Source organism: Sus scrofa, chromosome 10, assembly GCF_054392235.1.
Source record: "Sus scrofa isolate SSC_HxYL_T2T_F1_AM1 chromosome 10, Sscrofa_HxYL_maternal_Yorkshire_Landrace_v2.0, whole genome shotgun sequence".
Taxonomy (NCBI): Eukaryota; Metazoa; Chordata; class Mammalia; order Artiodactyla; family Suidae; genus Sus; species Sus scrofa.
In genome coordinates, this window is record NC_139392.1 from 57404231 (window position 1) to 57427829 (window position 23599).

General features: G+C 38.8%; 1 protein-coding gene across 1 annotated transcript in view; it reads right to left on the reverse strand.

Moving 5' to 3' along the window:
• The window catches only part of RMI1 (RecQ mediated genome instability 1), a 534328-nt gene that overhangs the window by 451961 nt on the left and 58768 nt on the right, over positions 1–23599 (reverse strand). The window lies entirely within an intron of this gene.

Sequence of the window (23599 nt, forward strand, 5' to 3'; positions counted from 1 at the left end):
AAATCTTTTCATATCAGTTCTTATTTTAACAGCCATATCCTATTCCATTGTATGAATATGCCATAGTTGAGTTGTTTTTTAACCATATGCCTATTGATTTACATTTGGGTTGTTTTCCAAACTTTGCTACTACAAACAATGCTTCAGTGAGTAACCTTGTTCATGCATTGCAATATTTATTTTAAGGCCATGTGAATGTTTTAATCATCACAAACATTTTATAACAATTCAGCATGGCTCAGTAGACGCAACCATGGGAATATAAAAGAGCCAGAAAAAAATAAACTCCTTTATGTTTTGAGTACATCTTATGTATTAGGTGCTAGGTGCAAACCACCATCGTCAATCAGGGCTAAAGTCCTCATATTTATTATTTCTTTCTTTTCTCAAAATTTTTTAAGATTCTGTAATGTGTCGGGCTCTGTTCTAAGCACTGGAAATACTACAGTGAATAAAAGAGGCAAAGTTCTAACTTTAGGGTACTTATACCCTCGTGGAGAGATGCAGAAAATTTATGAATAAATAAATAAATATAAATAGCAGCAGCTCTTTCTCCCTCACCAGAGGAAAACCAAGTACAGCATAAAGTTTAGAATGCCCTGATGACTACATTGCCCTTCATACCCATAGTTTAGAAAGACACAGGCAGTGGCTATTAAACCTCTGGCTTTCCTACAACTATGGCTTATAAAAATTTTAAATTATTTGTAGACGAGTTTTATTTTGCCTGTTTTTTGTTTGTTTGTTTGTTTGTTTAGTATATGGAAGTTCCCAGGCTAGGAATTACATCTGCGACATACACAGCTACAGCAGAAATTACACAGCTCACAGCAACACCGGATCCTTAACCCACAGAGCATAGCCAAGGATTGAACCTGCATCCTCATGGATACTAGTTGGGTTTGTAACCTGCTGAGCAACAACGGGAACTCCTATCTTGCCTGTTTATGGCCACACTCCTAATTGAGAAAACTCTATATTATGTTTTGATTCTCAAAATTAATCTACACAAATATAATGCAATTTCACTCAAAATCACAGCAGGATTTTTTTGTAGAACTTGACAAACCAATTTTAAAGTTCATCTTACCCTACCTGATATGAAGTATACTATAAAGCTACAATAATTAAGACAGTAGCATACTAGTAAAAAACATAGATTGATGGAGAGGATAGAAAGTATATAAATATTCTAATATATACAAGAGAATTTATTTAACATTAACTTGACTGAAACTGCTGTATTTAGAGATCAAAAATGGCCAAAAATTGCCAACTGTATATGGTTCAATCAAATAAATAAGGGTAACATTTTACATAGTTAGATAAAAGACTAATTAGACCCCCCAAATCGACTATTTTGTTAGAAATTTGGTTAAATCCTTATCTCATAACAAGCAAAAAAATAAGTTATTTTATCAATTTATTAAAAATGAAAATATTATATATATAAATATATTTATATATATATACCAGCTAAGGTATTTAGTGGCTGTATCAGATAAATCCTTAAGTCTCAATGTCTTAAAAGTCATGTAAAAGTCAAAACACATGTTTCTGATTGAGTAGCTCTTCTCCAAGAGGTGATTCTGTTCTTAGCACTTTCCATACTGTGGTTCTACCATCTTCAATATGTAGCTCCTCATTTCTCCCTGGGGGTTGTATCCATAACAGACAACCAAAAGGGAAAACAGTATAAAAGAACACACAGGCAAGTCATGGAAGACAGCAGTTCACCACGTCCACATTCCATTAGGCAGAACTCAATAGCATGGCCACACCCACTTGCAATGAAGGTTCATAAAGTAGAAAAACCTAACCATAAAAGACACCTTGAGCAAAGTTTAAAGGACAAGTGAGAAACAGGAAGAAAATATTTATAAAGTATAAAGCAAAAGGTTAACGTTAAAGAACATAAAAAATTACAAATGCCCAGTAAATATGTGGAAAAGTGCTCAATCTCACTTGAAATCAGTGAAGGTGTACTTTGAAACAAGGAACAGATATTTTGCTACCCACTAGATTTGTAAAAAATCTTTTTTTTTCTTTTCTTTTCTTTTTTTTTTTTTTGTCTTTTGAAGCATATGGAGGTTCCCAGGCTAGGGGTCTAATCGGAGTTGTTGCTGCTGGCCTACACCACAGCCACGGCAACGCCAGATCTGCGGCCTGCACCACAGCTCAGGGCAATGCCAGTTCCTTAACCCACCGAGCAAGGCCAGGGATCAAACCCACAACCTCATGATTCCTAGTTGGATTCATCTCCAGTGCACCACAACGAGAACTCCCGTAAAAAATCTTTAAACGTTTAAAATATCCAACAATTCCTCTTCTAAATATCTATCTCACTGGAATGCTTCCCAAAATGTTCAAATTAAAATAAAGAATTTTTTTTCAGTATCATTTATAAAAATGAAAAAATGGAAGCTACAAAAATGTTCATAAAGAACAGTTAAATAAACTTTACTACCTAAATATGATGGAATATCATGCAGGAATTTTTTTTTCATTTTTTTTATTACTCAAATGAATTTATCACATCTGTAGTTGTATAATGATCATAACAATCTGATTTCACAGGATTTCCATCTCACAGCCCAAGCACATCCCCCCACCCCCCAAACTGTCTCCTCCAGAGACCATAAGTTTTTCAATGTCTGTGAGTCATCAGCATCTGTTCTGCAAAGAAGTTCCGTCTGTCCTTTTTTCAGATTCCACATGTCAGTGAAAGCATTGGATGTTGGTGTCTCATTGTATGGCTGACTTCACTTAGCATGATAGTTTCTAGGTCCATCCATGTTGCTAAAAATGCTGGTATTTCATTCTTTTTGATGGCTGAGTAATATTCCATTGTGTATATGTACCACATCTTCTTGATCCACTCCTCTGTCGATGGACATTTAGGTTGTTTCCATGTCTTGGCTATTGTAAATAGTGCTGCAGTGAACATTGGAGTACATGTGTCTTTGCAAGTCATTGTTTTCTCTGGATAGATGCCCAGAACATTTTTCACAGAACTTGAACAAAATATTTTAAAGTTTGTTTGGAAGTATAAAAGACCCAGAATAGCCAAAGACATCCTAAAAAAGAAAAATGGAGCTGGAGGAATCAGGCTCCCTGACTGCAGACTATACTACAAAGCAACAGTCGTCAAAACCGTATGGTACTGGCACAAAGACAGAAATATAGATCAGCGGAACAGGATAGAAAGCCCAGAATGAAACTCACGCACCTACAGCCAACTAATCTATGACAAAGGAGGCAAGAATACACAATGGAGAAAAGACAGCCTGTTCAATAAATGGTGCTGGGAAAACTGGACAGCCACATGGAAATAAGGAAATCAGAACACTCCCTAACACCATCCACAAAAATAAACTCCAAATGGATTAAAGACCTAGATATAAGACCAGACACTATCAAACTCCTAGAAGAAAACATAGGCCAAACACTCTCTGACATAAACGACAGCAACATCTTCTCAGATCCACCTATCAGAGTATTGACAATAAAAAGAAAAATAAATAAATGGGACCTATTCAGACTTCAAAGTTTCTGCACAGCAAAGGAAACCCTAAACACAAAAAGACAACCCACAGAATGGGAGAAAATCTTTGCAAGTGAAATGACTAACAAGGGATTAATCTCCAAAATTTATAAACAACTTCTGCAGCTCCATACCAAAAAAACAAACAACCCCATCGAAAAACGGGCAGAAGATCTAAACAGACAATTCTCCAGAGAAGACATACAGATGGCCAAAAAACACATGAAACAATGTTCAACATCACTCATCATTAGAGAAATGCAAATCAAAACCACTGTGAGCTACCACCTTACACCAGCCAGAATGGCCATCATCCAAAAGTCTACAAACAGTAAGTGCTGGAGAGGGTGTGGAGAAAAAGGAACCCTAGTACACTGTTGGTGGGATTGTAAATTGGTGCAACCACTGTGGAAAGCAGTATGGAGATTCCTCAGAAAACTAAAAATAGAACTACCATTTGATCCAGCAATCCCACTCATGCAGGAATTTTTTAAGCAGATATTGACGCACAACACAGAAAATTCCCAAACACACACTAAGTGAAAATACAAGTCATAGAACAACATAGACAACATAGCCCAATTTTGCACATATACATATGTGATTCCTCTATGAATATATACATGTAAGTGTGTACAAAATTAAATATCTTGAAGGATACATATCAACCTGATGTGATTTTTCCCAAAGGAGGGAAGTGAAATGACAACACAGAGGGAGATTAGAAGGGGATATTTTCCTTATATAATCTGTATTCTTTGAATTTTTTTGGAAATATGTAATGTTACCTGTTTTTTTATTTTAAAAATATTTTCTTTTCTTTTGTGCTATAAAATGCTATACACAAATACTATACACAAAAAATTTGCTTAAACTAAAGCAATATAACTAAACATGCTTGTTTATATTTGTATTATAATTCATATTTATCATTAATTTCCAATTTATAACAATAATTTGATATCTGTATATATTGCAAAATAATCAAAATAATAAAATAATCTAGTATACTTACTTTTTTTCTTCTAATGAGAATATTTTAAAATTTTTATTTATTTATTCATTTATTTATTTCCTAGGGCTGCACCCGCAGCATATGGAGGTTCCCAGGCTAGGGGTCTGATCAGAGCTGTAGCCACCAGCCTACACCAGAGCCACAGCAACTCAGGGTCTGAGCCACAGCTGCAACCTACACCACAGCTCACAGCAACGCCAAATCCTTAACCCACTGAGGGAGGCCAGGGATCGAACCCACAACCTTGTGGTTCCTAGTGGGGTTTGTTAACAACAGAGCCACTACTGGAACTCCCTAAAAAATTAATTAAAATACAATTGAGGAGTTCCCGTTGTGGTTCAGCAGTTAACGAATCTGACTAGCATCCATGAGGACGAAGTTTTGGTCCCTGGCCTTGCTCAGTGAGTTAAGGATCCAGCATTGCCGTGAGCTGTGGTGTAGGTCGCAGACACAGCTCGGATACCATGTTGCTGTGGCTCTGGCGTAGGCCAACGGCTACAGCTCTGATTGGACCCCTAGCCTGGGATCCTCCATTGCCGTGGGGGCAGCCCTAAAAGACAAAAAAATATATACATATAGTTGATTTACAATGTCATATTAGTTTCAGGTGTATAGCACAGTGATTCAGGTATACATACATATACATATATATCTTTTTCAGATTCTTTTCCATTATAGATTATTACAAAATGTTGAGTATAGCTCCTTGTGCTATATAGCAGGTCCTTGCTGGTTATCTATTTTATATAGTAGGTATATGTTAATCCCAAACTCCTAATTTATCCCAGCCCCCTCCACCTCCCCCTTTGGTAACCATAAGTTTTCTATGTCTGTGGGTCTATTTCCGTTTCATAAATAAGTTCATTTGTATTTTTTTTTAGATTACACACATAAGTGATTTCAAATAATACTTGTCTTTCTATGGCTTACTTATATGATAATTTCTAGGTCCATTCCTGTTGCTGCAAATGACATCATTTCTTTCTTTTTTATGGTTGAATAATATTCCTCTGTGTGTGTGTGTGTGTGTGTGTGTGTGTGTGTGTGTGTACCACATCTTCTTTATCCATTCATCTGTCACTGGCCATTTAGGTTGTTTTCATATCTTGGCTATTGTAAACGGTGCTGCTATGAACACAGGGTACATGTATATTTTCAAATTAGAGTCTTCATCTTTTCCAGATACATGCCCAGGAGTGGGATTTCTGGATGGTATCTTTAATTTTAGTCCTTGAAGAAACCTCCACATTGTTCTCCATAGTGGCTGGATCAATTTACAATCTCACAAACAATGTAGGAGGGGTCCCTTTTCTCCACACCCTCTCCAGCATGTATTATTTCTAGACTTTCTGATGATGGCCATTCTGACCAGAGTGAGGTGATACCTCATTGTAGTTTTGATTTGCATTTCTCTGATAATTAACAATGTTGGGAATTTTTTTTTCTGTCTTTTTGTCTTTTTAGGGCTGCACCTGCGGCATACGGAGGTTCCTAGGTTAGGGGTCTAATCGGAGCTGTAGCCACCAGTCTGCGCCACAGCCACAGCAATGCCAGTTCCAAGCCACATCTGTGACCTACAGCACAGCTCACGGCAATGCTGGATTCCTTGACCCACTGAGTGAGGCTAGGGATCGAACCCGCAACCTCATGGTTCCTAGTCGGATTCATTTCCACTGCACCACGATGGGAACTCCAACAACGTTGGGAATTTTTTCACGTGCCTGTTGGCCATCTGTATTTCTTCTTTGGATAAATGTCTATTTAGATCTTCTGCCCATTTTTTGACTGGGTTGTTTGGTTTTTTGATATTGAGATATTTGTTTGTATATTTTGGAAATTAATCCCTGTTTATCGTTTCCAAATATTTTCTCCCAGACCACAGGTTGTCTTTTCATTTTGTTTATCATTTTCTTTGCTGTGCAAAAGCTTTTAAGTTTAATTAAATCCCATTTGTTTATTTTTGTTTTTATTTCCATTACTCTAGGAGATATATCCAAAAAAAAAAATCACTACAATTTATGTCAAAAAATATTCTGCCTGTGTTTTCCTCTAAGAGTTTTATAGTATCCAGTCTTATCCTTAGGCCTTTAATAATATATTACTTATACATTAATAAGAATTATGATGGAATTTTTTAGGAAGTATGAAATAATAATTTGACTCAGGTTTCTGACTCCACATGTATGGAGTTTGGAAGTCGCCACTCCATTTAAAAAAGCAAAAAACAGAACAGACTGAAAAATAAATAACTCTTCTAGGGTTTCTAAGAAAGATGAGGTCACAAAGCAGGTAGCTGCCCACAAGACTGGAGACATATATAGGTAAATATAGGGAGTCACAGCTTACCAGAGCAGTCTCACAAGTAGAAACCTCCAAAAGAACAGATTTTTAAGAGAATCTGAACTGTAATTGACAAATTGCTGTAGGCTCAGAATGGACAAGTCTCAGAGTAAAATACCAGGGGGAGTTCCCATCGTGGCACAGCAGAAACGAATCTGACTAGGAACCATGAGGTTGTGGGTTCAATCCCTGGCCTCGCTCAGTGGGTTAAGGATCCAGCATTGCCATGAGCTGTACTGTAGGTCACAGACGCAGCTATGGCTCTAGCCTAGGCTGGCAGCTGTAGCTCTGATTAGACCCCTAGCCTGGGAACCTCCATATACCATGGGTGTGGCCCTAAAAAGACAAAAAGACAAAAAAAAAAAAAAGCAACCAGGGGACATAGCCATAGGGAGGAATCCACAATGTTGTGACATTTACCTCCAGGAGCTCTACCAGGTGCTCACGGTAAATTTGGAGGAAAATTCCTCATGCTTCTGACAGTGGGAAGGAAAAAGGAACCATGTTGAAATATGCCAGTGAACTCTGTTCTTCATAGCAAGGCCTTTTCTCAAGGGAAACTTAGTCAACTAGACTCTAACCTGACAGAGTATTATCATCTTAGCCTTTCAAATGGGAGAAAAGAAATACTCAACGGTAGCCCACCTCAAACTACAGAAAATCAAAGCTAAAGGTAAAAAAAAAAATCCTGAAAAAAAGCCAACTTACACCACCTTACACCAGCCAGAATGGCCATCATCAAAAAGTCTACAAATAATAAATGCTAGAGAGAATGTGGAGAAAAAGGAATCCTCTTGCGCAGTTGGTGGGAATGTAAATTTGTGAAACCACTATGGAAAACAATAGGGAGATTCCTCAAAAAACTAAAAATAGAATTACCATATGATTCAGCAATCCCACTCATGGGCATCTATCCAAAGAAAACTGTAATTTGAAAAGATACAAGCACCCCAATGTTCACTGAAGCACTATTTACAACAGCCAAGACATGGAAGCAACCTAAATGTCCATCAACAAGGAAATGGATAAAGAAAATGTGGTACATATATATAATGGAATATTACTCAGCCATAAAAAAGAATGAAATAAAGCCATTTGCAGCAACATGGATGGACCTAGACACTATTATACTAAGTGAAGTCAGACAGTGAAAGACAAATATCATATGATAACACCTATATGTGGAATCTTTAAAAAAGGATACAAATGAACTTATTTGCAGAACAGAAATAGGCTCACGGCCTTTGAAAAAAATTATGGATACCAAAGGGGACAGGTAAGGGAATGGGAGGGATGGACTGGGGGTTTGGAAATGGCATATGTGCACTGAGGTATATGGAATGATTAGCCAACGGGGATCTGCTATATAGCACAGGAAACTGCACCCAATATTCTATCATAATTCATGTGGGAAAATTATCTGAGAGAATGGATATGTGTATATGTATGTCTGGGTCACTTTGTTGTACAGCAGAAATTATCACAACTTTATAAATTAACTTTACTTCAATAAAACTTTAAAAAAAAAGATACACAGTGAGAATAAATATCTGATGAAAAAGACAAAAAAAAAAAAAATCCTCAAAGAAGCCAGAGGTTTAAAAAAAAAAAAAAAACACGTTTCCTGTAGGGGGCAATGATAATAATTCTTAGAAGCCCAAATTCTTAGAAACCAGGGAAACAAGAAGAGAGTGGAGTAAACATTTAAAGTTTTGAGAAAGAAAAAATACTAACTTAGAATTCTGTACCCTACAAAATTATCCTTCAAACATAAAAGAGAAATAAAAACTTTCTCAGAAGAACAAAAGTTGAGGAAATATGTTGCCAGTAGACCTGAACTGAAGGAAATTTTAAAAGATTTTTAGAGAGAAAGAAAATAATATAGGTCAGAAACTCTGATCTACATAAAGAAAGGAAGAGCACTGAAGAAGGAATAGTGAGAGTAAGATAAAAACTTTATTACTGAGGTATAACTGGTATAACATTAAAGAGTTTCCTGTATACAACGTAAAGATTTGATATTCGTATATATTGCAAAATGATCACCACAGTAAGCCCAGTTCAAATCAATCACGATACATAGTTACACATTATTTTCATGGTGAGAACGTTCAAGTTCTACCCTCTCAGCTACTTTTAATCATGTAATACAGTATTATTAACTACAGTCACCACATTGTACATTATATCCCCATGACTTAATCATTTTATAACTGGAATTTGTACCTTTTGATCCATCTCCTTCAGCCATTTATATTATTCTTAATTGATCTAACTGATAAATTTGCTTAAAATAATAACAGCAAAAATGTATTTGATTATGTGTATATATGCTTGTATATGCTCATATGTGTATATATTTTATATACATGAATAACAGAAATGATACTAGAGATAAGAGAAAACAAAGATTTTTTGTTATTATTACATTTTAAGATTATATTATTATAAGATTATTTGTTATTAAAGCTACGCATACTACCTAAAATGGGAATATTGTTATTTGAAAGTGGATATGTATTAGCTGTAAATATATATTGCAAATTCTAGGGAAACCACTAAAGGAAAGTTAAAAAAAACAAGGTAACTGAAATGCTAAGAAGGAAGAGAAAATATAATCATATAAAATGCTCAATTAAAACCACAACAAGCATGGAGTTCCCATCATGGCTCAGCTATAATGAATCCAACTAGCATCCATGAGAACTCTGGTTCAATCCCTGGCCTCAGTCAGTGGGTAAAGATCCAGCATTGCCATGAGCTGTGGTGTAGGTCACAGATGCAGCTCAGATCCCACGTTGCTGCGGCTGTGGTGTAGGCCAGCAGCTGTAGCTCTGATTCAACCTTTAGCCTGGGAGCTTCCATATGCCATAGGTGAGGCCCTAAAAAACAAACAAACAAAAAATACAACAAGCAGGAGTTGTCTTGTGATGCAGTGTATAAAGATCCAGCATTGTCACATGCAAGGGTTTGGGTCACTACTGTAGAATGGGTTCAATCCCTTGCCCAGGAACTTCTGAATGCCATGGGTGCAGCCAAAAAAAATAAGAACAAAGAACAAGGGGGACATATAGGCAACAGTAACAAACATGATAGTCATTATTGATGTTGAATACCAATAGTCTAAATGTACCAAACATGATAGTCATTTACTGATGTTGAATACCAATAGTCTAAATGTACCAATTAAAAAACAGGAATTGTCAGAGTGGACTGAACACACTACCCAACTATATGTTGACTACAAGAAATTCACTCTAGGGCGTTTCTGTCTTGGCTCAGTGGTTAACAAACCCAACTAGCACCCATGAGAATGCAGGTTCAATCCCTGGCCTTGCTCAGTGGGTTAAGGATCTGGTATTGCCGTGAGCTGTAGTGTGGCTCAGATCCCAAGTTGCTGTGGCTGTGACATAGGCTGGCAGCTACAGCTCCAATTAGACCCCTACCTGGGAACTTCCACATGTCGAGGGTATGGCTCTAAAAAGACAGAAAGGCGGGCATCTATCCGGACAAAGCTCTACTTAAAAGAGACACATGCACCCGCATGTTCATTGCAGCACTATTCACAATAGCCAGGACATGGAAACAATCCAAATGTCCATCGACAGAGGATTGGATTCGGAAGATGTGGTCTATATACACAATGGAATACTACTCAGCCATAAAAAAGGATGACATCATGCCATTTGCAGCAACATGGATGGAACTAGAGAATCTCATACTGAGTGAAATGAGCCAGAAAGACAAAGACAAATACCATATGATATCACTTATAACTGGAATCTAATATCCAGCACAAATGAACATCTCCTCAGAAGAGAAAATCATGGACTTGGAGAAGAGACTTGTGGTTGCCTGATGGGAGGGGGAGGGAGTGGGAGGGATCAGGAGCTTGGGCTTATCAGACACAACCTAGAATAGATTTACAAGGAGATCCCGCTGAATAGCATTGAGAACTATGTCTAGATACTCATGTTGCAACAGAAGAAATGGTGGGGGAAAAACTGTAATTGTAATGTATACATGTAAGGATAACCTGACCCCCTTGCTGTACAGTGGGAAAATAAAAAAAAAAAAAAAAAAAAAAAAAGACAGAAAGGCAAAAAAAGAAAAAAAAGAAAAAAGAAATTCACTCTAAATATAAAGACAGGTATAGATTAAAAGTACTTGAATGGAGGAAAATATACCATGCTAACACTAATTGAAATAAAGCAGAAGTTAATTTCAGACAGAGCAGAATTCAAAGAGAAAGTTACCAGGAATAAAGAAAGGCATTACATAATGAGACAGGAGCCACTTCTCCAAGAACACATAACAACTCTCAACACATATGTACCTCACAACAGAGCTCAAACTATGTGATGCAGAAACTGAAAGAACTGCAAGGAGAAACATGTTTTTTCACACCAGGTTTGGTTTTCACAGGCCATATTCAACAGGTTGTTTCCAAGGCTGCCCCAGGAGTCAACCCATTCTTACCAGCCAGAAGGGAAAAAGAGCAAGGAACCTGCAGGATGTTTAGATGGACCAAGCCTGGTACCAACTCAGGTACATGACACATTTAACCAGTAGTCTAGCTGTGTGCCCAGAATGAAGAGGAGAATGTGGATAGGGGTGAGCCCCTAGTATTTCCTGTCACAGATCATTAGCAGACCTAAAGTCAGACTTGAATAAGGAACCTCAATAAATTCCAAGCTCCACACTGTGGTTCCCCTTCTCAGGAGACTGAGAACATGTGCCAAACACCTGTTCAAGAGTTACTTTTGTAATAAGTTTCAGATGAGAATTTACCTCCCCAAATTCCATCACTGGAGGATTTTTCAGGGAACTCTCCCATCCCACTATAGAGTGAGGAAAGGCAAAGAACGCCCATCCCTGCAGTGTATTTTAAGAGTCACTGTGGTACCAAAGAGAAATCAGAGATGGAAGATTAGCTATATTTGTATGTAGGAGAGATTATTCTGGGTGGCCTTGTGCATTCATGGAGAGAATGTCATGCTGATGTCAATCTTTGTTAAACCACTGATAAATCTTTTGCAGAAGCATGGTATTTTAAAAAATATTATTTCTATTGTTCACTTCTGCCTTGCTCTGGTAAGATTATTTCCACACTGAGTGGGAGAAATAAAAGAACAGCTGCACCACATCTCTTAACCATGAACCCTAGTAGGCACCCATTTTGCTAAAAAGAAATCAGCTTTTAATTTTCAAGAGAGAAATAAAGCCCATTTGAAAGGAAATATTAAGAACACCTATTTAAATGCAAATTGAACTACAGCATTTATATGTGTCAATTAAAATCCCTCGAAGAATTTTCCTGAAAGATTAGCATTTGCTTAGGTGAATTTTTTGTTTTAAAAGAAGAGACTCACAACTAAAAGTTGTTCTGAATTTCATGGCACTTTTTTAAAAAGTAAATCATGGTGAGTTCTGGTAACATTAAACTTAGACTCATTTAGTTTCAGGATGAAAAACATGATGACTCCTTTGCCCATCCAAGAAAGATCATACTCTTGATTTTGCCCTTGCTTGTACCCTGTCAGAAGAACCAAGGTGAGCAGTGACCACTGACACCCACAAAACAATCTAAGAATAATAAAAATCTAACCGGAGTTCCCGTCGTGGCTCAGTGGAAATGAATCTGACTAGTATCCACGAGGACGCAGGTTTGATCCCTGGCCTTGCTCTATGGGTTAAGGATCTGGCATGGCTGTAAGCTGTGGTGTACATCACAGACGTGGCTCGGATCTGGCTTTGCGGTGGCTGTGGCACGGGCCAGAGGCTACAGCTCTGATTCGATCCCTAGCCTGGGAGCCTCCATATGCTGCGGGTGCGGCCCTTAAAAGACAAAAAAATAAAATAAAAAATAAATTAAAAACTAAACTTCACTGAGTACCTACTGCCTATGCCAGACATTTCCTTCTTCAGATTACATCAATTGGTCTCTGCAATCACCCAGAGAGGGAAGTAGGTAAATGTTGTTATCCTCTTTTAATAAGTGAGGAAACAAAGTCTCAGGGAAGCAGCATCCTGCCCTGTCTCACAAGTAATAAGTCGTAAATGCAGAATTAAAAGCCAAATGTGTGTTATTCCAAAGCCCATAGTTCTAATCACTCTTCTCAGCTGGCTCAGGTATGTCCACAGCCGCCTCTTCCTAGTTAGATGCTTTTCCCATGCTATAGGGAGGCCAAGATCCCTTGGGCTGCTCTTCCAACCTGTGGGTCTTTTTCAATGAAGTAACACAGCTGAGAAATTCTACCTACATTTGCCTGGCCTGACATTTGAGCCTGTCAATGTCCTCTTCCCATCAAGGAAGGCCCCCATGTAATGACACACTCACGGACATGACTGGCTTCACTGGATATACAAGGAATCATGACAGAATTCAAGGAAAGCCTGCCCACCAGCTCCCACTACTTTCCTCTTCCCAAAAGTTTCCTACAACTGCCCAATGACCCCAGAAATTCCTTTAACAGATGATCAAGCCTTTAGTCCACAATTACAGAGTAGAATGCTGGTAGAAAGCTTGTGAGATAAGGGAAGCAAATTACCCTAAAAGCTATCTAACAATATCGGATCTTTTTGCAGCTAAGATTTTTAGGTGGGAAGAGAAGTGTTGGCAAATTGTACAACAGAAATCTGCTGCCACTGCCCTTCTCCTAGACCATAACAGACATCACTAAAAGAACCCAGCACAATTTCCTTCTTTTTTTTTTTTTTTCTTTGTCTTTTGTCTTTTTGTTGTTGTTGTTGTTGTTGTTGTTGCTATTTCTTGGGCTGCTCCCTCGGCATATGGAGGTTCCCAGGCTAGGGGTCAAATCGGAGCTGTAGCCACTGGCCTATGCCAGAGCCACAGCAACGCTGGATCCGAGCCGCGTCTGCAACCTACACCACAGCTCACAGCAACGCTGGATCGTTAACCCACTGAGCAAGAGCAGGGACCAAACCCGCAACCTCATGGTTCCTAGTCAGATTCGTTAACCACTGCGCCACGACGGGAACTCCACAATTTCCTTCTGAACATAATCCTCTCAACATGGCACTCTAATAATAGTTGATACATGTGATTGGACCCAATTTCTCCACCCCAGGAATAAGAGGATGCAGGAATCCTTCTGCATGAAAAAGTAAGTGTCCTGGGGCCACTGAAGTTGGCAAAGGCTGTGGAAAAAAGCAGCTGAGATGCCCATGACACATCTGACCAAATTCCCAATTTTACCTACAAACTACTGTACCCCAGGAGTCACAGCCCTGCTCACAAAAGGTACCACTGGCAAGTATTGCAGAAACACGAATGTAGCAGGGGAAGAGTATGTGTTGTCTGCTTTCCAAGCTTCTTCTGTAACAGCCCAGGATTCCACCACCATTGGAATAGAACCAATAGGTCCGGTGCATTTATATATTTATCCCAAAGACTGCCATGGTGGTGAGTTACCTCCCCTGGGTCCTTGCAGGTCAAAGAGTTACATATTAGAGTTCTAATTCCAGGTAAATGAAATAAGTCCACTCCTCTCTCTCACTCACATAGCAAAGATATAAAGCCTGCATGGAATGCCTGGAAGAGCTATTAGAAAACTCTGGGAGTTCCTGTCATGGCTCAGTGGTTAACGAATCTTACTAGGAACCATGAGGTTGCAGGTTCGATCCCTGGTCTTTCTCAGTGGGTTAAGGATGTGGCATTGCTGTGAGCTGTGGTGTAGGTCACAGATGCGGCTCGGATCTGGCGTTGCTGTGGCTCTGGTGTAGGCTGGTTGCTACAGCTCTGATTAGACCCCTAGCCTGGTAACCTCCATATGCTGCGGGTGTGGCCCTAGAAAAGACAGAAAGACCAAAAAAAAAAAAAAAAAAGAAAGAAAGAAAGAAAACTCTGAAAAGTAAATTTCCCAGGCAGACTGGGAAAGGAGATCAGAATTTGAAGGGCCACCAGGCCAATAGGAGGACATGTTTTCACATGTGAATCTCTCAGCTCAGACATAAAACAAGCCAAAACCCAGAAGTGGACCCCAGGGAATAAACAAAAACAGTTTCAGGAGAAGCCCTCTAGTCTTGGCTCCAGAAGAGAGGCAGGGAACTCCTAATACTCAGAGAGAGTGAATGTTTCTCTCTATCTTGTCATTCTCTATTCCATCCCATATTGGTGGCAGTGATGACAGATGCCTTTTGGTGGCAGTAAAAGCAGCAGCAGCAGGGCCCCCAGGCACCTAAAACTCTCTATAGTGAAAACTTTCCTCTCCCATCAGAGGCAGTTTGCTCCCTAGTGGATGAGTGAACCCTGTTGATTTTTTCTCTTTGTCTTCCTGCCACTTGGCCCCAGATGTGGGTGTGATTTGAGAATTATGCAGCAGACTGTGAAGACTAAAGCCTCAGAGTTCTGATTACAAAAACAAAAAGGAGAGTTCCCACTGTGGCTTAGTGGGTTAAGAACCTGACATAGTGTCCATGAGGATGTGGGTTTGATCCCTGGCCTCGCTAAGTGGGTTAAGGATCCAGCGTTGCTGCAGTCTACAGTGTAGGTCACAGATATGGCGCAGATCCAGTGTTGCTGTGGCTGTGGCAAAGGCCCCAGATGTAGCTCCAATTTGACCCCTAACCCAAGAACTTCCACGTGCTGCAGGCACAGCCATAAAATGAAAAAAAGAAAAACAAAAAGAGGGCCAGGGTACTGAAAAAGGCTGGAGAGATTGCAGAAAGGACAGAGCTCAGGAAAGTGACCACATAAAGTTGTCATAAACTCCTGGACTCATCCTCAAATTACACATGTAGCATACCATAGACTTTGAAAATTAAACTAAGCAACATAGCATTGCTGAGCTCCCAGACTGGCCAATGGATTGTGCACATAAGGTTGATTTAAATAGCACTTCAGGGAGTTCCCTTCATGGCTCAATGGTTAACGAACTTGCAGAGGATCCAGGAGGATGCAAGTTTGATCCCTGACCTCACTCAGCGGTTTAAGGATCCAGTGTTGCTGTGAGCTGTGGTGTAGGTTGCAGATGTGGCTCAGATCTGGCATTGCTGTGGCTCTGGCATAGGCCAGTGGCTTCAGCTCTGATTTGACCCCTACCCTGGGAACCTCCATATGCCACAGGTGCAGCCCTAAAAGGACAAAAAAGACAGGAAAAAAAAAAAAAAAAAGATCTGGTGTTACAGCAGCTGCAGCATAGATCACAGATATAGCTTAGATTCAATTCTTGGCCTTCCATATGCCATGGGTGTAGCCATAAATAAATAAATAATATTTTATTTGCAAACAGAATTGACACTGACATCATAAACCACAGAAGGCAGGTCAGAACTTGTAGCCTGAATGCAAATGTGTATCAACAGCCTCCGGAAACAAAAACACCAACATTCTCTAGAAGTTTAAATAAGATCCAGAGTCTCATAACTTAATATTCAAATTTTCCAAGATAAAATCCAAAATTACTTGCCACACAAAGAATTAAGAAACTCTTGACTCATATGAGAAAGCATAAGCAATAGACACCAACAATAAGATAACATAAATATTGGATTAATCTGAGAGACTTTAAAGTAGTTATTACAAAAGTGCTCCAAGAAGTAAGGACAAAAGTTCTTAAAACAAGTGGAAACATAGAAAATTTCAGCAAATAAAGGGAAAATGTAAAGAAGAGTCAAATAGAAATTTTATAACTAATAAATATAGTAATCAAAATTTAAAACTCATTGAATGAGCTACATAGCAAAATGAAGAAGACAGAGGAAAGAGTTGGTGAACCTGAAGGTAGATTAATAGGATTTATCTGAACTACATAGGAAAAATAAATAAATGAAGTGTTAAAAATATAATGAATAGGAGTTCCCGTCGTGGCGCAGTGGTTAACGAATCCGACTAGGAACCATGAGGTTGCGGGTTCGGTCCCTGCCCTTGCTCAGTGGGTTAATGATCCGGCGTTGCTGTGAGCTGTGGTGTAGGTTGCAGACGCGGCTCGGATCCTGCGTTGCTGTGGCTCTGGCGTAGGCCAGTGGCTACAGCTCCGATTAGACCCCTAGCCTGGGAACCTCCATATGCTGCGGGAGCGGCCCAAAGAAATAGCAAAAAGACAAAAAAAAAAAAAAAAAAAATATATATATATATATATATATAATGAATAGAGCCTGTGGGAACCATGGGACAATACCAAAAATCCTAACGTCATCGTCATAGGAGTCTTCAAAAGGGAAAAAAAAGGATGGATTGAAAAAAAAAATTAAAGAAATAGCGGCTAAATTTTTCCCAAAGTTGGCAAAAGACATAAAACATAAACTTCCAAATTCAAGAGCCAGTAAACCCAAACAGATAACTCAAAGAAATCCATGCCACAAAATATCATAAAACTTCTGAAACTAAAGATAGATAAAAATAATGTATTACTTATAGGGGAACAATGACTCAAATGATTGCAGATTTCTCATTGGAAACCATGGACGCCAGAAGAAGTGAAATAACATATTTCAATGTGCTGAAAGAAAACAGCAATCAACACAGAACTACGTATGTAATGAAAATACCTTTCAGATGCCACTAGAGATTCTCATACTAAATGAAGTAAGTCAGAAAGAGAAAGACAAATTCCATATGATACCACTTACATGTAGAATCCAAAATTTGGCACAAATGAACCTATCTACAGAACATAGACTCACAGACACAGAGAACTGACTTGTGGTTGCCAAGGGGAAGGGGGGGGGAGGAGTGGGAGGGACTGGACTTTGGGGTTGATAGATGCAACTATGACATTTAGTTAGAATGGATAAGCATAGAATGAGGTCCTGCTGTAGAGTACACGGAGTTATATCCAATCTCTTGGGATAGAACATGATGGAAGATACCAGAGTAAAAGAACATATATAGAGAGAAAGACACACACACACACACACACACACACACACACACACACACACACACACACACACTGGGTCACTTTGCCATAAGGCAGAAACTGGCACAACATTGTAAATCAACTATACTTTAATTAAAAAAAAACCCTAAGCACATAACTTCCATATGCATGTAATAAAATTCAAAATTAAATTTTCATCAAGATAAGTAATATATATGAATATATGAACTGCAAATTCTATGTCTTATCAATCACCAGTGCCAGGAAATAATAAAGTAAGAAATTCAATTTTCACAGAAAAGAAAATCATGGACTTGCAGAATAGACTTGTGGTTGCCAACAGGGAGAGGGAGGGAGTAGGGTGTTTGGGGGGCTTGGGGTTAATAGATACAAACTATTGCCTTTGGAATGGATTAGCAATGACATCCTGCTGCGTAGCATTGGGAACTATGTCTAGTCACTTATGATGGAGCATGATAATGGGAGAAAAAAGAATGTGTACATGTATATGTATATGTATGAAACTGGGTCACCATGCTGTACAGCAAAAAAAAAAAAATCGTATTGGGGAAATAACTATTAAAAAATAAAAATAATAAAATAAAATTTTTTTAAAAAGAAATATAGTCTTTAAAAAAAAAAGGAGTTCCCCGTCGTGGTGCAGTGGTTAACGAATCCGACTAGGAACCATGAGGTTGCGGGTTCGATCTCTGCCCTTGCTCAGTGGGTTAACGATCCGGCATTGCCATGAGCTGTGGTGTAGGTCGCAGATGCGGCCGGGATCTGGCATTGCTATGGCTCTGGTGTAGGCTGGTAGCTACAGCTCTGATTCGACCCCTAGCCTGGGAAACTCCATATGCTGCGGGAGCACCCCAAGAAATGGCAAAAAGACAAAAAAAAGGGGGGGAAAAATCTTTCAGGAATGATAGGTTTTTTTTTTTTAAAAAGGCATCTCAGATAAGAAAAACTGGAGAACTCATTGCCAGCAGACCTACTCCAAAAGATTACTAAAAGCCGCTCTTCAGATAAAAGGGAAAGAATATCAGAAGGAAACTTGGAATATCAAGAATAAAGAAAGGGAGTTCCTGTCATGGCTCAGTGGTTAACAAACCCAACAAGTATCCACGAGGATTCGGGTTCAACCCCAGGCCTTGCTCAGTGGGTTAAGGTTCCAGCATTGCCATGAGCTGTGATGTAGGTCACAGATGTGGCTTGGATCCCTCGTGGCTGTAGCTGTGGTGTAGGCCAGTGGCTACAGCCTCCCCTGTCCTGAGAACCACCATACGCCGTGGGTGCAGCCTTAAAAAAAAAAAAAAGACAGGAGTTCCCATTGTGGCACAGTGGTTAACAAATCCGACTAAGAACCATGAGGTTGCAGGTTCGATTCCTGGCCTTGCTCAGTGGGTTAAGGATCCGGCGTTGCCGTGAGCTGTGGTGTAGGTTGCAGATGAGGCTCAGATCCCGAGTTGCTGTGGCTCTGGTGTAGGCCAGCAGCTACAGCTCCGATTAGACCCCTAGCCTGGAAACCTCCATATGCCACAGGAGTGGCCCTAGAAATGGCAAAAAGACCAAAAAAAAAAAAAAAAAAAAAAAGAAAGAAAGAAAGAAAGAAATAATAAAGAAAGAGCAGGAGAATTAAGTATCTGAATAAATATAGATAATTCTTCTCCCCTTGAAATCTTTAAAATATGTGTAATAGTTGAGAGAAAAAAATGTAACAATGTCTGATGTTTTCATCATATGTAGCTGTATAAGACAGTTACCACATAGAGTTGGAAGAGTAAAGAGACCCAGAAGTTCCTGTTGTGACTCAGTAGTAATGAAGCCGACTAGTATCCATGAGGACACAGGTTCAATCCCTGGCCTCGCTCAGTGGGTTAAGGATCTGGCAATGCTGTGAGCTATGGTATAGGTCACTGACGTGGCTCAGATCCCACATTGCCATGGCTGTGGTGTAGGCCAGCAGCTGCAGCTCCGATTAGACCCCTAGCCTGGGAACTTTCATGTGTCACGGGTGCAGCCCTAAAATGAAAAAAAAAAAGTGAAGAGACCCATATGGTAGTAAAAGTCTACATCCACTTTGTGTCAGGGGTCCCAAAGTCCACCCTCAGGTTCAGTGCTTTTCTAGAACATACCACAGAACTCAGAAAAGTTGTTATATTCATGGTTACAGCTTATTACAGCAAAAGAATATAGATCAGTATCAGCAAAGGTAAAAGGTGAATAGAGGAGACTCTAGGAGAGATCAGGCATAAGTTTCTAGTTGTCCTCACCCAGTGGAGTTGTACAAACAGCACTTAATTCTCCCAGCAATGACATGTGACAACACATACAGAGTATTGCCAACCAGAGAAACCCACCCAAGACTTTGTGTCCAGGATTTTCATTGGAGGTTGGTCACATAGGCATGAAACACCCACATGACTGACCTTAGTTACTTCTCTCCAGTCCCTCCAGAGGTCATAGCGATACAGTATGGCCTAAAGTCCCCACATAAATTACATTGTTAGCATAAACTATCTAGCAAGGCCCTCAGGATACAAAAATATTCTTATCAGGCAAAATATTCCATGAGTTTAGAGATTATCTCCCATAAATTGGTCAAGGGCCTTTAGAATGTGCAAAGCTTGAACATACCAAGCCTGCTGAGTTAATCCTTTACTACATGTTCTTGAAGGCGTAAACTATTGTTTCTAAGTAGAATGCGCCAAGTTATGATGTGTTTTATAATCCCTATAGTAATTACTAAAATATATGTATATGTATACACACACACAGAAAGAGAGAGAATACATATATAGAATACTAAACTATATTCAAATAACCCCAAAAAAGGAAAGAATAGGTAACAGGCCCTTGAAGTGGTAAACTATTGCTTCTTAGTAGAATGTGACAAGTTATGATGTGTTTTATAATCCCTATAGCAATTATTAAAATATAGAATACACACATACACAGAGAGAGAGAACATATATATAGAATATAAACTATGTTCAAATAACCCCAAAAAAGGAAAGAATGGGAAACAGGAATAAAAATCAGAAGGGAAAAAACAGAACACAAACAATAAAATGGTAGGTCCAAATCCTAATAAATCAATAATTGCATTAAATGTTCCAAATAAATCAGTTAAAAGAACAGAGACTGGCAGATGAACAACGGACTGAGAAAGAATAAAAACATGAAATTATATGCTGTCTACAAGAAACTTATCTCAGATACAATGATATAAGTAAATTAAAATGAAAGAAAAGAAAACAATATACCTTATGAAAATGCAAAAATACAAAATATTAGCAAATGGAATCCAGCAATATAAAGTACCATAACTTTATATGCAATATGCAAAAATTCCTGTAATCCATTATTATAACAGTCTAAAGAGGAAAATCCACATGATCTTACCAATTTATGCCAAAAAAATCACTTGAAAATAATTCAACATTCATTCATGACAAAAACTCTCAGCAAGAGAAATGGAACTTTCTCAGCCTAGTAAAAGGTAGTGTTATAGGTTGAACTGTGTCCCCCACAAAATTCATAATCGGAAGCCCTAACCCTCAGTACCTCAGAATGGGACTGCATTTAGATAGAGATAGAGCCTGCCCCTACAGCGGCTAGTATCCTGCATTATGGAGATCGGCCTTTAAGAGGTGATTAAGTTAAAATAAAGTTTAGGGTAGGCCCCCTAATCCAATCTGAATGGTGCCTTTACAAGAAGAAGTTTCCACATGAGGAAACACCAGGGATGAGCACAGAGAGGAAAGACCATGAGGACATGGAGAAAAGGCAGTCATGGACAAGCCAAGGAGAGAGGCCACAGAAGCAACCAAATCTGCTGACACCTTGATCTTGGAATTCTGTGAGAAATGAATTTCTGTAGTTTAAGTCACCTAGTCGGTGGTACTTTGTTATGGAAGCCCCAGCAAACTAATACAGATACCTACAAAATAAAACACAGGTACCTACAACTAATGGCATAGTTAAGGATGAAAGGCTAAGTGGTCCCCTACCTCCCCTGCCTCATCTGAAGATTAAGAACAAGGCAAGAATATCTGCTCACCACTGTAGTGTGAACAGGCATAGGAAGAGAAGAGTCCATGATTTTGAGATTATCTATCATATAGATACTATGTCATCCCCTCACCTCAGTACACCCCACCAGAGCAACTCCAACACCACCCCTACACAAATACACACATACAGACACAAGTCATGCCTATTATCTGAATGTCTTCATTAAAACTAATTGTCATCCAAATTATCAAAATAGTTGCCTCAATTTGTTTTGAGTATACAGAGACAGTCTTGGGCATAATGAGGAGAGGGAGCAGGGAATCAAATTAACAGCAAAATTATGAGAATTGCACAAAGGAAAATTGTTAAAGGAAAAAAGAACTTAAATGTGCTCATATATGAAAATTGCAGCCCACACATCCCTGTTATGTTGTGGAACGTCCAGGCACATTTACAATAACATTATATTCGCTGGTCATAAATAATTATCATAATTAAAGAGGAATAAAATATGATGATTTCAAAAGCATAAAGCTTCTTAGAAACCTCAGTCTACAACAGCTTATTTGGAAGTTTATTTTCCCCCCACATATAATGTATCTGAGCAATTTAGAACTGTATCTACCAGGTCCCACTTCAAACCTACTCTTACAAAAAGGGTTTCATGGAAAATATGAAAACTACAACTGGAGACATCATATATAGACCACTTAACCTATGATAGAGGAGGGATATGTATTGCCCTGCATGGACCTGAGAAAAGGTAGTTAAAAAGAAAATAAGGATTGTATTCTAAGGTTGTGTTTTCCCCTGAAGCTCTTTAAAGAATGCCTTTATCTGTTCTCTGTTTTCCAATTGTCTTCTCCAGTGACGGGGCCATAATTGAGCAATAGTATGTGCTGTCACTTCTGCATTAGTAAACTCCGGGACTTGCTGAGTAATTACAGAATAACCTCATAACGAAATGCAGTGAAGAGTTCTAATTACGTTTTAATGTTGCTTAACAACTATTCTACTTTAAAATGAGAATTTTCCAGCCATGTATCCTAATGAGTTATCACAATGCATTACCCCCCAAAAATGCACAAATGAGAAGGTAAACACAGAATATCACCACCAGTGGGCATGTGTGTGGGAACATTTATAATCAAAATTAATAATGCTATGTTAAAAATTATTAAAATATATAAGCACATCAAAATGCTGCAATATAGATGCAAACTATTGCCTTTGGAATGGATAAGCAACGAGATCCTGCTGTATAGCACTGGGAACTATATCTAGTCACTTATGATGGAGCATGATAATGTGAGAAAAAAGAATGTACATACATATGTGTGACTGGATCACCTTGCTGTACAGTAGAAAACAGAAAGAACACTGTAAACCAACTATAATGGAAAAAATAAAAATCATTAAAATAAAAAAAATGCTACAACAACTATGGGGCAGGATTTTTTTTGAAAGCCTATATTTCACTTGGAAGGAGGAAAAATGTTAAACTATTCTCCAATACAGGAGAATACAGTTAAAGCTGTCTTCTTCTGAAAATAGAACAAATACAAGTTAAACTAAGGATATCCATGCCCTCTTATAACAACACAGAGCTAAAACTCACGATGTGATCTAGGAAAGAAGGCTTTCCATTTACTTTATGCTTTAAAAATCTGCCAAGAAAAAGTGCTCCTCCCACATTCTATTGGTCTACTGTCTTCATCTGCACAACATCCTTTTGAGCATTTGGGGGGGTGTCCTTTTTTAGGGAGGTTCATGGAGGTTCACAGGCTAGGGGTCAGATCGGAGCTGTAGCTGCCAGCCTACACCACAGCCACAGCAACG